The sequence below is a fragment of the Protopterus annectens genome, chromosome 11.part0 (assembly GCF_019279795.1).
Source record: "Protopterus annectens isolate FY-2018-M chromosome 11.part0, PAN1.0, whole genome shotgun sequence".
NCBI lineage: Eukaryota > Metazoa > Chordata > Ceratodontiformes > Protopteridae > Protopterus > Protopterus annectens.
Genome location: NC_056745.1, coordinates 173,081,762 through 173,098,436, shown reverse-complemented (window position 1 = coordinate 173,098,436; position 16,675 = coordinate 173,081,762). Strand labels below are relative to the sequence as shown.

The 16,675-nt window shown below is 40.2% G+C and overlaps 1 protein-coding gene across 1 annotated transcript in view; it reads right to left on the bottom strand.

Annotated features, from left to right (window-relative positions):
* Positions 1–16,675, bottom strand: part of PARP11 (poly(ADP-ribose) polymerase family member 11) — a 519,323-nt gene that overhangs the window by 49,272 nt on the left and 453,376 nt on the right. The gene's annotated exons all lie outside the window — the stretch shown is intronic.

The window sequence follows — 16,675 nt, the reverse complement described above, 5'->3', positions numbered from 1 at the left end:
GAACAGATTTGGAGCATACAAGGGGTGTGTCCTTTCATTTATCAGTTGAGTTGCTTATCTGTGCCTTCATAAAATCAGTATAGTCTTTTCTCTGTAGTTTTTCTGGTACAGCAGAAAATTCCAGATTTTCCCTATGCGCTCTTTCCTCTAATTTTACCATTTTTTGAAACATCTCTTCTTGAGCATTTTCATACTTAGTCAGCCCTTTCTTCATGTTGACCTCTGACTTTGTAGTTTTATCACTTCATCTGAATATCCATTTAAAGCTTCTTCCATTTTTCCAAATTTTTATCAGAGTTGATATAACCCTTCAGTGTTTCGTTTATTATAATCAACTCTGAGCACACACAACTTATTTTTCCTCTAGATTACTGGGGGCTATGTTTTGCACCAAAGCTGTAACAAACTGGGAAAAATCCTGCAGCTGTTCAGCAAAAAGCAATCAGTATTTTCTCCTCACCTTTTTGAATTAATTTTCTTTCAGGCTCTCTTAGTTTCTTCTTTGCCAGCATCCAGACAGTGTACTTACTGCACAGTAAATGCATTTACTGAAAGTAAGAGCTCCTGGCCCTTGTCTTTCAGTTTTTTCCACACTCCAAGAGCTGAAGTTAAGCTGCTGATTGTTATGAGGCCATTTTGGAAAGTCTAGTACTAAAAACATTCTTTAGTAAAATCATTCCCCTAACTGAAAGGAGAAGCAGCTTTAATTACCCCCAAAACAGCATATGATGTAAAACAGGAGGAAAGATAACAGCTTGCTCTGATGAATGAGAATGAATCCCTTGAAAAGGAGGACGTTCCCCCCACTGTTATTATAGCCTAGATGGATCACATTTAGGACCCTTTTGTCTGAAACAATATGTTATCAAAGAGAGAAATGGAGCTTCAGACTCTCATGGAAGGATTAAGGAACTGTCAGTGTAGGGAACGAAAGGGTGAGAGAATAAGGTCACTCATATAGTCATTCTGGCTCGGTGGGGAGGGCTGCTTTCTTTTTAGAACCTCCTTACCAATTCTTTTTAAATGTCTGCTTATCAGTATTCTGCCAAGACTGTTTATTTTGTTTCTTGCCAAAGTTAAACGAGGGAGCATAGCATCCCTGGGAAAACGTAGAAATGGGCTGAAAAACCTGAGAGATTCCCTGAATCATCTTTCCCCTCTCATCACACCTTCTGAAAACCTCTGCATCAAGAGAAAAACTAAATCTCTAACCTTGAAGAATTTAAAATTTTATTTTTAATATCTTCCGGGAGATTCTGAGACTAGAACCAGGCAAATCTTCTTAAAACAATTCCAGCGGCTGCATCTCTGGAAGTAAAAGTCATAAGCACATTTTAAACAATGAGTAGTGACTTTAGAAATAGAGGAAACTAAATTACACATTTCAGACTTTTCCTCACAAGGTGAAACTTATGCCAAAACATTCCTTATACTTTCCCAACTAGACAGGATAAATTTCAACATAGCACCCTGACAGTTTAGAAATCTAAAAATCAAAGCTGCAAGAGGCACTTTTTCTCAAACTTATCAAAAGCTTTCCTACCCTTACCAGAAGGCAACTGAAAACATTGGTTCATCCTTGAAATAGTGTCAAAGAAAGAGAATCCCTCATTGGAAGAATCAGATACCGTGCACTCCCTCAGAATCTGAATCAGAAACCTTTGGAGAAAAAAATGTATTTATCCCTTCACAACACCCTACAGATTCAATTTATTGAACCTCCTCAGGGAAAGTGGAATCTGATTTTCTTTTACCAGAAACTGCCTTACTAGAACAGTCAAGAGCCCGCACAAGACCTTGAGCCAAGCCCAATAAACTATTCCTATCTAGAGTAACTGACACAGCTGAACATAAAATTTTAGCTTTCTCTCTCTCTGTCAGTAATTCATGAAAAAGACTCCGTATGGCCAGGAACTGCTTTTCCAGGGATGGACACTACATTCAGGGTAAGCAGAGGCACATTCCCTGGTCATTCTTCCATGACCAACAAAAGTGGCTCTCCCCTACCATCTCAGAGGACACCAACAGCTGCAAAGGATGTGGTGAACCCAGTCCCTGGTGGCTGTATGGTCTACACCACAGGGATCTGGAGAAAAAGAAGAGTGGTCTGTGGAACCAGCTTTGGCTACTGCATATTCATATACCTGCAGCTGAGGTTAATTGCAATCCTTCTGTGGTACTAATTGCTATTTTACAATCTTTTTCTTTTTGTGCCTGGTAGAAGGTCCAACTGAGGGACTGGTGCTGTGTTCCATGGTCAATTTGAAAACAGTGCTTTTTACCAGGGAAGTTTAGTAGCAATAGTCGATAAAAGAGGAAAGTAGCAGAAAAATAACTTTTTTCCCAAAAAAACAAAGTAAAAAGCACTTTTAAGCACTTTCACCAACCCCAAAGAGTAAAATAACCACAGTTTCTCAGCAAGAAAAGCAGTTTTAAACAACTCTTAACCACAAAAGAAAAAGTGTGTCCTCCCGATTAAAACTAAAGTCACAACACAGTCATGAAAAACACTTTTCCCTTGATTAAAAGTACTGCTTTATAAGACAATGTAAGCATTTTGTAGTGAAACAATAATGTGGAAGGTTTTACCCTGAAGGGATTTTATCTGCTTAGCAAATGGAATAGCTTTAGCTGACCAATGGTCTTCAAAAGTCCGCAGGGGACATCTCTTCTCAGTGTCAAGAAAGATCTGAAGGGCTCAGCACCCAAACATGACTTTAGTCACCTCATCTTGATTTAACTAATGGTTTGGGTATGTGAAAGGTGCACTGAAGCTTTGGAAGATGGCTAGCTGTTATATCCTGTGCGGGATATAACCCATGCAGCATAGCTTACTTCAACAGTGATAAAAGTGGATGCACGTAACTTTCATATCTGGTATGATAAAATCCATTCTAACTTCAGAACAGAGTCCTAAGCTCATCTTCATAGGTGGCCTCCTTCAAAGACACAGTGATTACTAGGACTCCCAAAGACAGACTTAGACCTGGATATCAGTATGGTTTTGGCAAAGAATTGAGTGAAGAACAATAGGTACTACACATAGAAAAAATAAAGGCTGTATTATAAATGGCCTAAAATGCAGCCAGTGATCAAATGGAATGACCCCTTAGGTTCAGAATGTATAGGCTTGTTGGATTTTCATACCAAAGTTGAAAGCAGTTAGTCAATTATTTACCTTGGGTTACTTTAGATAATTTACAATTATGTTTTTTGTTACGAAAGGCTATAAACTAAAAGTCTGTTTTAAGCAGTTTATGGTAACCATTTGAAATGTCAGAACCCGCTAGACCAAGTCCCAAAATACAGAGACTGAATGATTGAAAGATCGTACTTAAATATACTAAGACTAAGATGCTATTTCTTGGAAATTTTCCCTTTTCTCTGAGGTATGGTGATCTCAGAGTTGGTATAGAGAAGTTCATATACAAGTACAGGGAGTGTAGCGGTGTGGGGAAAGAAGTTGATAGGAGAAGAGGGATTTTTGAAATTCACTCTTTTCCTGTGTCTTTTTTTTTTTCATTTTTGGACTGTCGGCACTCGGCATTTCGAGTGCTGACATTTTAATAGACAGTCGCAGTTTATATTTCTAGACATGTAAAACATGAGTTGTCTTTGAACATCAACATAATGCAATATATATATACCTTAAGCACAACCAAAGGAAAACTGGAAGGTGTATACAATGAATAACTTAGGTTACATTCAGTAACCACCTTATGTATAAGAGAAAGATTAACATGCAGGGATACATACCATTCTGAAATACTAAGTAAGGGGGTAGAAAAGGACAGCATCTCTGAAACTATTTGGCTGAAGTGATAGCCATAGGAAAGAGCGTTTTCCAAGGAAAAACTCTTATCTGTGTAGCAAACCCAGTTTAGAAGGTGCAAAGTACAGATGTGCAAGTCCTGTAACAGTAGATGTTCAAATTCCTCACTGCCCGAGTGGCATTTTGGGTTATCAGTCAACATGACCCAGTGCTGCACAGCTTTCAAAAGCTCAGACCATCTACCATTACAGTTAAGTAGGACTTACGCAACTGTACTATGCTCATCATTCCCATTGCTTCAGTAACATTTTGTGTAGATTCCCAAAGAGTGACCTATCCTGGGAGGTGGAAGGATAAAGATCAATGAGCCCCCAAAGAATGGTCCTAGCAAAGCCTTCTCTGGATCTTGAAAAAGAGTAGTTTGTAGTGCTTTGTGAAGGTATGAACAGAGGACCAGCATGCTGCATCTAGAATGTTTCTAGAGCCCATCCCTTTCCAATGTGTCATCAAAGAAGTTACGATTCTAGTCAAGTGAACCGTAACCTTGCCTGGAATAGATTTAACATGGTGGGAGTAACTGAAAATAATACCAGAGGCAACTTCACAGGTGAATACTGAATGTAACCTATATGGAGACTAAAAAAGGCCAAAACACGCCCATATAACCCAGGAGCTGACAGTTTCTTGCTATCACATCTCTTAAGGTCCAAAAATGAGAAGAAATGAGCCATCTCATCTGCTTCAAAAGCATCATTTTCTAAATACCTTTTTTGTTGTAGTAGGGTTCAGGTAGCTACCCACAGAACCCCCTCAATGTAATCAGTACATTCTCTCAAGTTATACCCTCTGGAATAAATCCAGAAGGCCAAGTAGCATTCTCATGGTTAGAATCTGGTTACTGTTGGGACTTTCAATCAAAATAATTAAAACTGAACCAAAGAAGGCAAAAGCACCTGTGTCAGAACTGTCAGAAATATACTGGTTGAAATAAATGTAAAAAAAAAATTCCTTTGCCGGCAACACACTCTGGACCAGTTTATTAAACACACAAAATACGAACACAAAATGGGTACAGGTTAAGCTCTTTCGTCTGTTGTTTAAAATACTACAGACTTCTTCAGAACCAACTATGTTTATTTCAACCAGTATATTTCTAACAGTTCTGACACTGGTGCCTGTGCTTTCTTTGTTTCAGTTTTTATTGTTGGGACTTTATCTGAGAAATACACATGTATTTATTCTTCTCATAAGACATGGGAGGGGGGGGCACTTACCTTTTCTTCACTTCATGGACATTCTCAGGTGCTGGAATGGTTCTTTTATGTCTGTTTTAATGGCGGACAGACTTTGTTCAGTTTCTGGGACTGACGGCTGTTGTAAATATAAAGTTTCATGAGACTGCAATCAAAGAAGTGGTAAGGACCTGTGATGGTCTTATTAGTACACCCTCTCTTCACTTATGGGTCCACAACACTGAACTCAACAAAGTATCCATCCACTGAGTTTAAATCATTTGGAACGCAAGCAGACAAAAAAAAAATATTTTATTCTTTTTTATTTGTCATCCCCAGCCCGCTTACCTTATCGGCTCCATAGTCTCTTACTTCCATACCTTCAAGCTAATTATTAGTATATTCCCCAACCAAAACCCTTTATCAATTACAAAAATAGGTTAAAAGAAAAACACCAAAGGCAATGCCACACACGTTTATCATATTAGTGCTTTTATCTTGAAACAGCATTAGGAATTCATTAGATAATTAAACAGCATGTCTGACACATTTTATATAAACCACTCAAAACCGCATGACAAACCTGAAATAATAAAATCACCTAGATCATGAAATTATACATACTGGTAATTTAAAAACATGAAAAAGTTCAAATAAGAAGTTATGTACTCACCATAATGTTCGATCTATGTAGTTCATCTCTCCTCACATTCTTACCCGTGGGTTCGGAGCTGAACCTCGGCTCTGACTCGGCCATACTCTAGCTCGAAGTCTTCAATTGGCTCATGGCTAAGAGGTATCCCATGCTACAATGCGCCTATCCCACAGATCTTATTTGCTGCGAGCTCACATACACACACAAACACGCTGAGAGGAAGAACCAACTCAACATATCAAGAAGGAGTGCTGAAAACAGAGACTCGACTTCTAGGTCCTCCAGGAGGGGGTAGGTGGGTGGGTTAGTAAGAATGTGAGGCGAGATGGACTACATACATCGAACGTTATGGTGAGTACATAACTTCTTGATGTTATGTAGTCCAATCTCACCTACATTCTTACCCGTGGGACAATGTCCCTAGCACCTAGACCTTGGGCGGCTCACTGGAAAATACTCCTGAGCACTGTGGAACCAAATGAGGATCTGCCCCTTGATACCAGATCCAATTTGTAATGACTAACAAAGGTGTGAGGAGATGCCCAAGTAGCTGCAGCACAAATATCATCCATAGACATCCTAGCCTGAAAGGCAGTAGAAGTAGACACCGAACGTGTAGAGTGAGCCTTTACTTTAAAGGGTAATTCCTTGCCATTTGAGGAACAGATGAAGGAAATGCAGCTAGAAATCCATCTGGACAGAGTTACTTTAGAAACTGAAGTCCCTAGTCTATTGTCTGAAAACGAGACAAAGAGTTGATCAGATTTCCTAAAATCCTTTGTTCTATGTAAATAGAAGCGCAATTGTCTGTGGACATCTAGTTAATGAAACTTAAATTCTGCCTTGTTAGAGAATTCAGGGAAAACCACAGGCAGCTCAACAGACTGGTTGAGATTGACCATTGAAGCAACCTTAGGCATAAAGGAACAAATAGTTGTTAGCAAAACCCTATCCTTGTGAAATACCAAGTAAGGGGGCCGAACCGATAAAGCTTGGAGTTCAGAGACCCGCCTAGCCGAAGTGATGGCTATCAAAAAAGACGGTCTTCCAAGACAAAAATGTAATGTCACAGGTTGCCGCGGGCTCAACAGGAGGCAAGGTAAGCTGCTGTAGCACAAAATTAAGGTCCCAAGGCATAACAGAATCAAAGATCGGAGGTTGAAGTAGCATAGTCCCTTTGAGAAAGGCCCTACAAAGTCTGTGCGCCATTAGATTGGGTTCATTAGCAACATGAAAAGTAGAAATTGCGGCCAACTGCACTTTGACAGTTGCCGCAGCTGATCCCTGGCTAAACAGTTGAAACAGAAACTCTAAAACTGATGAGATGGGAGCTGTATAGGGATCAATTTGTCTTTCATGAGCCCAAATGGAGAATTTTTTTCCACTTACTGGAATAAATCTTCCTAGCAGAAGGCTTGTGGGAGGAAGACAGAATATGAACCACCTCCGGTGAAAAATCATGAAGCCTGACTAGGGATGGAATTGGAGCAGCCATGCTGTCAACCTGAGGGTCTGGATGGGGGGGTGGAACTGCCCTGACATACGAGTCAACCGATCTGGCTCTAGGTCCAGAATCCACGGCTCGTCCATTAGGTAAGGGTGAAGAAAAGGAAACCAGATCTGACGAGGCCAGTGTGGAGCAATCAGTATAATTTTTCTTCCCAAAAACTGTGCTTTCTGAATAACCTTCATTATCAGGGGAATTGGAGGGAAGGCATAAAGAAGACCGGAGGGACAATCGTGAACCAGAGCATCCCTGGGTGCTTCCCCTTCCGTGGGAATAAGGGTGAAGTAGTTGCTGCATTTGGCATTGAGGGGGCTGGCAAATAGATTGCAGCAAGGCTGACCCCATCTGCGGAAAATCCGTTCCACCACTTGTTCGTTCAGGGATCACTTGTGAGGCATCAGAATAGCTCTGCTCAGCCTGTCGGCAATCACGTTGGACTTCCCCAGTATGTGCGTTGGCACTAGAAAGTGCCAGGAAGATACTGTCCACTGCCACACTCAAAGAGCCTCTCTGCAAAGGGGATATGACCTGGTTCCTCCCTGTTTGTTCAGATACCAGACCACTGACATGTTGTCTGAGTGGACTGCAATTGTCCAGTGAGGAAGAAAGCTTTGAAGTGCTTGCACCACTAATAGCACTGCTCTCATCTCTAAGACGTTGATATGCAAATGGATCTTGTGTTCCTGCCACGTACCTTGGACAGTCCTGCAGAGATAATGCCCCCCCCCACCCGATATGGGAGGCATCCGTGGTCACAGTGGCAATCGGAGAAGGAAGAACGAAAGGCATACCTGTGTTGAGATTGCTGGTCTGAAGCCACCAGCGCAGATCCTGCTTGCACCTATCGGTTATTACAATAAGGTGGGAGAGCGGGAGGTGCTGAAGAGACCATTGGGCAAAAAGTAGCCACTGAAGAAGCCTCATGTGAATTCTTGCAAGAGGCACTAGCATAATCATGGCAGCCATGGTCCGTAACAACTTGAGGACCACTTTTGCCTTGACCTACTTCAGTGGTAGTAGAGCGTAGACTTGCTGCTGTAAAACCTGAATTCTCTCTTCTGGCAGGAAAACCGACATGAGCACTGTGTCTAATTTGGCGCCGATAAAGTTAACACGCTGCGAGGGCAACAATGCCGACTTTTCCCAATTCAAGGTGATTCCCAGACTTTGGCACAGTGGAATAGTGGTGTCCCTGGTCTGTAGTAATAGATGCCTAGTGGTGGCAGACAGGAGCCAGTCATCCAGGTACGGAAACACTTGGAATCCCAGACGTCTCAAGTGAGCCGTTACCACTGCCATGCATTTGGTGAACACCCTGGGGACTGTGGTGAGACCAAAGGGCAGGGCGTGTAACTGAAAATGACTGGCTCCCAGCCAGAAGCGTAGGTGACTTTTGGATGCCCTGCCCATTTTTATATAGTAGTAAGCATCCTTGAGGTCAATGGAGCACATCCACACATCTTTCCCTAATAACGGGAGAATTGACTGTAACGTGACCATGCGGAACTTGGACTTCTCTACATGAAGGTTCAAACTGGTGAGATCCAAAATGAGTCTCAGGTCGCCTGTTCTTTTCGGCACCAAAAAGAATCTGGAGTAAGTCCCTAATCCTACTTGGTCTGAGGGTACGGGCTGGATGGCTCCTTTTAACAGCAACTTTTGAACTTCTAAGGTTGCGGAACCACTTTGACTGGGTGGGATGTCAGGGATTCTTTTGTTTGGAGGGGGAGATGAAAGAAAGGGAATATGATAACCTCTGGAGATCATCTCTAATACCCACTCGCCTTGGGTGATGTCTCGCCAGGCTTCTGGGTATAGAGAAATGCAACCCCTGACTGTTTCCAGAGATGCACAGTTGGGCCTCCTCTCAGGAGTGCTGGTTGGGAGAGCCACGAAATGAATTGCGGTCCCCCTGGTTACGCGGGCCTCCTCTGCTTCTAGGGTGGCATCTACCTGAATTTCCACCCCCTCCTCTGCTTCTGGAGGGGGAATTACTCTGTGCGTCGTGAAAAAACCTCTGCGATTTTCTGAACCACATTTTTCCACCTTTCTGGCCCTTGGGATAAGGTCTAGAAGGCATGGAAAAACGAACTCCCATAGCAGACAGGGTTTTTCCTTCCTGCTCGTACCTAGTGAGAGTATCATTCACCTTGGTTCCAAATAAGGATGAACCGTCAAAGGGCACGTTGGTGAAGGTAGACTTGAAGGCCTCCGTGAGGTTGCACAGGCGCATCCAAAAGTGTCTCCTAAGAGAGACTCCGGAACCCGCAGCCCTTATCGTTCCATCGGCTGCATATGAGATCAGCCTCATGGAGGAGTTGGTAATAGAATTTAGGGTGGACAGCTGAGCACTGACTTTCTGAGCCACAGCATCAGAAACGTTACCCTGTAGAGAATCTCCCAACTCCTTTAGGAGATCTCTTTGGAGCTGTGTAAAATGCGATAAGTAGTTCAGCGACCGCAGTGTAAAGGCCGCCGAAGAGAACACACTCTTCCCATACCTGTCCATAGCCCTGGACTCCTTGTTAGGGGGATGGACAGTAGATGAAGTTTCTACAAGTTCCTTCTTGGTGGCTGCTGCCACCACCATGGCATCTACTGGAACGCCTTTTGTAAGAAATTCTCTATCAGGGGAAGCGGACAAAAACTTGTTGGGTTTCCTAGGGACCGGTTCTGCAGTGACTGGAGTTTCCCACACCTTTCGACAAACGAGGTCCAGGAGCTCGTCGAACGGTGGAGAAACCCAAGAGGAGGAGGGTTGGGGCCCAAAGGCCTTCAGGAACACTGACTCCTCCTCAGAAGGAGCTTTAGATGGCCAGTCACCTCTCTGTCTCAGTATTTCCAAGATATCGTCAGAAGATGACTTAGGAGACCCCTTTGACTCCTCAAGGTCGGTGTCAGATGTGAGTGACTCATCTTGGGAGTCAATGTGCTTCCTCTTGCACACTCTCTTTCTGGGTGGCTCCTCGGATAAAAAACCTAGGGAGGCCTCAGAAAGCTGGGGACCACTCATGGAGGTATCCTGAGGCCTTAGGTCTCTGCTGTCCCTAGATAGAGGGTGATCTGATACTGATATTGGTGCTGGAGGGGGAAGTGTCGGTACCGTAAGACGCAGCTGACAACCTAGCCAGCACACTCCTCATGACCTCGAAAGCTGATCCCCACGGCTCCAAAGGTTGACTAACCACAGAAGACACCCTCAGAGCCAAAGAAATAAGGTCCGAAGCCGATGACGGGTCCACGCTCATCCGAGCCGAAGTGCCGAGAGGAAGGCTCGGAGCTGAAGAAGATCAACCCGATACCTTCATCTCAGCTTCGACCGGCGAGCTGTGAATTCTGCACCCCATGGACGGCGCTGACGAGGTTGGAGTGGAGATCGGAGCAGAGATGTCAGAAGGGCCTACTGGAGCTGATCTCGAGGCATCAGACGGAACCAACAACTCTGGCTCCGAAGAAAGGTCCAGAGGAGGAACAGCCAAAGATGAAAGGAAAACAGGCTCCGGAGCCGACTGGGCTGGAGCCGAAAGCAATTTAGCCAGCACCAATGACTGGAGCAGTTTCCTCACCACTCTATCGACATTGTCATCGGAAAGTGTCCTGGAGGATCTAGAGGCCATGGTCGGGGATCTGGATCTCCCCATAGAGGGAGACCTATGAGTCGGAGAAACCAGTCGAAAAACTGGAGACCGGTCCCGAACTGACAAATTTGTCACTGGCTCCAATAATCCTGGAGCCGATGTAGACATCTTCAAAGCACTGTCTTCTATCGGCCCCGAAGCCAGTGGAGCTGAAGAAGCAATTGTAGTTTTAATAATTTTCTCCAGCCGCTCCGAGGACTGACGGAGCCAGAGAGAGTTTCTTAGATGATTTTTTGTCCATCTTTTTGTCTGGTTTGGAAGGAGAAGACTTGTAACTGGAAGATCTTTCCAAATCCTCTTCAAAGGAAGGTTTCAGCAATCCCCTTAACATTAGCTTGTTCTTCCTCTCTTGCAGCATGCGGGGGCTGAAAGTGTGACAGAACAAGCAGAATTCCTGTAAATGAATAGCCCCCAAGCAATACATGCACACAGAGTGCCCATCCGTCAAAGACATCTTGTTGTTACACTTAACACACTTTTTGAAGCCCGAAGGCCTGTGCACTTTAGACTCCTTAGACATGTTAAGACAAGAACACACACACACACACACAGGGGGAAAACAGTAGGGGCACCTTCACCACAGAAATCAAAAGAGCGCAGGAAACTAGAGTCTCTAACTCAAACGGCCTAGAGAACACGAGGTAACACAAGGGAGGACTAGGTCCTCTAAGTTAAATGGGCCTAGCCCAGGAAAGAACAGGGGAACAACAAACAGTCACACCACAAGGAACCCGCTGACAAAGGGGATTAACCTGTTACACAACAACAAAAAATACCAGGGGAAGACTAGGTCCTCTAAATGAAATGGGCCTAGCGCTTAAACACCAGGGGAAACGGGATACCAGAAAAGTTCAACAGAACCGATTAGAAGCAAAACACACACACTAGCTATTAAAATAGCTTTTGGAGCTACTAAATCGAATAGTAGAAAAATTGTACTTAGCCACAGCCAAGAGCGAGACCACGCCCGAGTGGCAAACGAGACTGGGATATTTGCATTGCAGCATGGGATACCTCTTAGCCATGAGCCAATTGAAGACTTCGAGCTAGAGTATGGTCGAGTCGGAGTCGAGGTTCAGCTCTGAACCCACGGGTAAGAATGTAGGCGAGACTGGACTACATAACATCCTTTGTTTTAATATATTTCATTAAACAGTAAATAATAAATAGCATCAAATATTAAATAGTAATAAAATAATAAAACTGTTAAATGGAGCTAAAATAATAATGATAAAACAGTGATGAAATACTGCTGAGACACACACACACACAAGAAATAACCACCAGTGTAATATTATATTATGTCAAACGTTCATGGCTCTAAGTTGAAACAGACCATTTAAACAGATTCTATCATTTAAGCCAGTGGGTTGGGTTGCATTTATTTTCAAATGCCAGTATAATTCCCTGGATTCAATTCTTGTACCCCAATCATACACTCTTTCTAAAACATAAAATTTTTTTTAATTATTGCATACCACAGAATGTCTATATAGTATATTTGTATTGCCCCTATTTTTATGGCATACTAATGCTCATAAATCCTAGTCTTTATCTGTTTCTCATGTTTTCTGACATAAAAAGTACATGATGTACACAGTGCAAAATAAACAATACTCTGTGTCTTACAGTTGCATTTTGCATTGTTCCTAATGATCCTAGGGTAGGATGGGTAGGATGGGACCATAACGTTAACATCACATAAATGTAGACACAATGAGAAAAAGGATCTACAATTCATCATATCATATTTACAGGTTTATATTATATGAACAAAAGTTCAAAAACTCGAAAATACATAACATCGAACCCTTTATTCTGGGGGCTGTACACCCCCCCCGGTAATTATATACACCACCTCCGAGATCGCACTACAGTGAGGAAAGGGCAAATGTCCCTATCTTCACTGTTTTGAGATCTCATAGAACACACATCGATGTACGGCATTTTCTCTGTTTACAGTGTTCGACATTTTAATCTTTCGTTCTTTTAATAGGGGCCCCATATTTAACTACTAACAGCATTGGAACTCTCTACTATGTTTTTCAAATTCATACCTCTTTTAAGAGGAAATTTAGGAGTTTCATGAATCTCACCTATAACACCTGAAGATTCCAAGGCTATGTTCCCGTTTTTCATAATAAGTTTTTTTAATCTGGTCACTAGAAATAGAAAGAGACAGTACCATTACTTGATCAAACATTGCAGCCTCAACATGTCTGATAAAATTAGCTTTAGGATGGGATTCCCTCATAATAGGAATACCTCTCTGTTCCCTACAGCCAAGACCAAATCCATTGTTTCCTTTAGTAGATCTAGATAACACGTCTCCAAAAATATTTCAACCAGTCTGTTGGCCTCAACCATAAAAATGGAATAATCTGAGGTCAATCTATATAACCTAACAAACTGACTAACTATACACATATGGATGATGACTGGTGAAGTGTAAACAGGATTTGGAGAAAGTAGGTTTTTGATATACAGTAGATTCGTAAGTATGTTCAAGACCGTAAACTCTCAGTTAATCGGCACCCATGGGGATTGATAGATGCCGGATAACTGTAGTTTCTGGTTGCTTGAGATTTACTATTAAAAACAGGCCTGAAAGGTTGACTAATACTGTACCCTGCACTATTTGCCTGGTTTGACTTGCTCTCAGGTTAGGGAGAGAGGAAATTTATTACTATCTTCCTTTTTAAAAGTCTAAAACTCTAAAAACGTAAGGTAGGTTTCTGCGGGGGGGGGAGCAGAAAGTGCAACACATGAAAATTGTACTGTATTTCTTCGATATTTTTTGCTGGTTGCTTGAGAGTGCCGGTTGCTTGAGTTCTGGTTAAATTCCTTCAACAAATAATGTCCTCCATTCCAAAAAATTAGTATGTCATCTAAAAACCTTCAGCACAACAGCAAATTTTCCAAAAAACAAGATTCTATAATGTACCACTGCTCCCAAAACTAAAGAATAATGTTAGCAAAAACAGGGACTGAAACTTCCCTCATAGCTACTCCTTTTATCTGTTTAAAGTACTCATTAGTAATACAAAATTGTTCATCAAAACCATCTCTATAAATTCAACAATAATGTTTATATCTCAGTTAGATAAAGTGAATCCCACAGAAGGAGTTTCATGAAACCTCTCAAGATCCAGTACATGAGGTATGACCAAATAAATCTTTCAGTTACAACTGTAACTGATTCAATATATTCAGTGCTTTTAAAAGATACAGTTTTTCATCAAAGAATGTTTTTAACCTATTACCAAGCCATTTTGATACTGGCTTGGTGCAACAGAAAGTAAAACACACACACACAAAAGACTGAGCAAACCAAATGCAGTCGAGGAAGTAGGATGCCCAAAAACATCAAATGGTGTAAATATAACAGCACAGGATCCAAATAATGCAAATAGCTGAAAAAATAGCTACAAAAGCAATGAATCCAAATGCATTGAAAGGTTTAATAAACCCACAAAAGCCAAATGGTAAGCGCTTTCGTCCCACCAGTACAGAACTTGATCAGACATAGAACATTTAGAACAACCTGTATTCAAACAAAATTCAAATGGTCACATGTGAAAAGTTATCTAAAACCACGCCACCTTAAAGTTAAAAATTACAAATAACTGAACAATATATTCATATATATATATATATATATATATATATATATATATATATATATATATATATATCCTGACAATAATAAATATGTATGAATAAATAGATTTAAAACTGAATAGATGATGCATGTCAAATGTATAAACTAAATAACAAATAAATACATATATACATTTAAAATCACCTCAACAAAGCTTTCAACCTCAATAATGAACTAATGGAAGTATTCTCATTAAGCCCTGGCCAATTGGCAGCAACTAACAATAGCTGCCAATACAACTCTCTTTTCTCCAGTAATAAGAATACTTCCATTAGTTCATTACTGAGGTTGAAAGTTTTATTGAGGTGATTTTTAATGTATATATGTATTTGTTACTTAGTTTATACATTTTACATGCATCATCTATTCAGTTTTAAATCTATTTATTCATACATATTTATTATTGTCAGGATATATATATATATATATATATATATATATATATATATATATATATATATATATGAATATATTGTTCAGTTATTTGTTTTTTAAATTTAAGGGGGCGTGGTTTTAAATGACTTTTCACATGTGACCATTTGAATTTTGTTTAAATATCTATTGTTTTAATGTTCTATGTCTGATGAAGTTCTGTATTGGTGGGATGAAAACGCTTACCATTTGACTTTTGTGAGTTTATTAAACCGTTCAACACATTTGGATTCAGTGCTTTTGTAGCTATTTTTCAGCTATTCGCATTATTTGGATCCTGTGCTGTTATATTTACACCATTTGGTGTTTTTGGACATCCTACTTCCTTGACTGCATTTGGTTTGCAACAGAAAGTACTGGCCTGAGCAGCAATCCAGTTTGGTTTTGTAGGTCTTTGGAATATCAAAAATGGCTGGAATTACTGGTTAATGTATAGCTGAATAATTAACAATGTCAAGCATAAAACCATTTTCCAAAAAAATATCAATTTTGTTGTATGCAATACTGATGTCGTTCCTGGTTACGGATTCAAAAAATTCATCATTAAGATACTGATACATCTTGGATATGTAGTCAGTAGCATGCACAATGACCATACTTCTACCAATATCAAGCATAATAACCCTAATATGAGGATCTTGAGGTAATAATCTTAAGAACAAATGTTCTTGTCTTGTAAAGTTATAAAATCTGAATTTGTTTTTCTGCTATTTTAAACACCATAAATTGTGTTCACAAAGTTTATCACATAATACATGAAGGTGCTTGAAGTCATGGGTTATATGAACTTTTCCTGTGCAAAGAATAATAACCAAAATTAGTACTCTTCGTAATGATTAAACTATAGTTGAGGAAAATGAATTTTATTTCAAGAATAGTGCCTACTAAATCAAAACTCTTTGCTGGAAGCAAGGTAAAACCTTTTCTTAAAAATACTGATCAAATAATAGTGATTGGAATATCACTGTAATTATATATTTGACATCCACCAGCTTCATAAATAATCTTGCCTAATTCATAATAATTGTAGATTAAATCTAAAATATTGATTAGTTTACTGTTAATTGAGTTATTTAATATTTTAACTAATATAATTTGCAATACGATTACTATCCTTTTGTGTCTCAGCAGTGTTTCATCATTATTCTATCAGCACTTTCATTATCATTTTATCTCTATTTAACAATTTTTTATTTTACTATTTAATATTTTTGCTATTTATTATACACTATTTAATGAAATACATTAAAGTCAAGGTTCTCGACATTGTTTAATGTTTACAAATTACTTGTGTGTGTGCGTGTGTGTATCTATCTATATATATATATATATATATATATATATATATATATATATATAAATAACATTTCATGATATATCTGATTGTATTGGTTCAAATTTATCATGTGATTTTGACAGGTTTACATAAAATGTGTTTGACTTGGTTGTTTCTGATACTGTACTGGGACAAAAGTGCTAATATAATAAACCTGTGTGTGGCATGAACTCTGGTGTTTTTTGTTTATTTTGTTTCTTGTTTCACCAGATTGGCTTTGGTTATCTTACAAAAACAGGTCTTGATATTTCTCACCACTGCATCGTTTTGTAAGAGCACATACTGTAAAACCCAGATTTTACCAAAAACACCAGAAATAAAAAGCATCTGCCCATATAATGTGTAAACCTAAGAAGCATTAACAATATATAGGCTGGGTTTGAAACTTGGCTACATCAGCATTACTCCAACACTGCTGCTGTTACAGAATACTGGTTTAAAA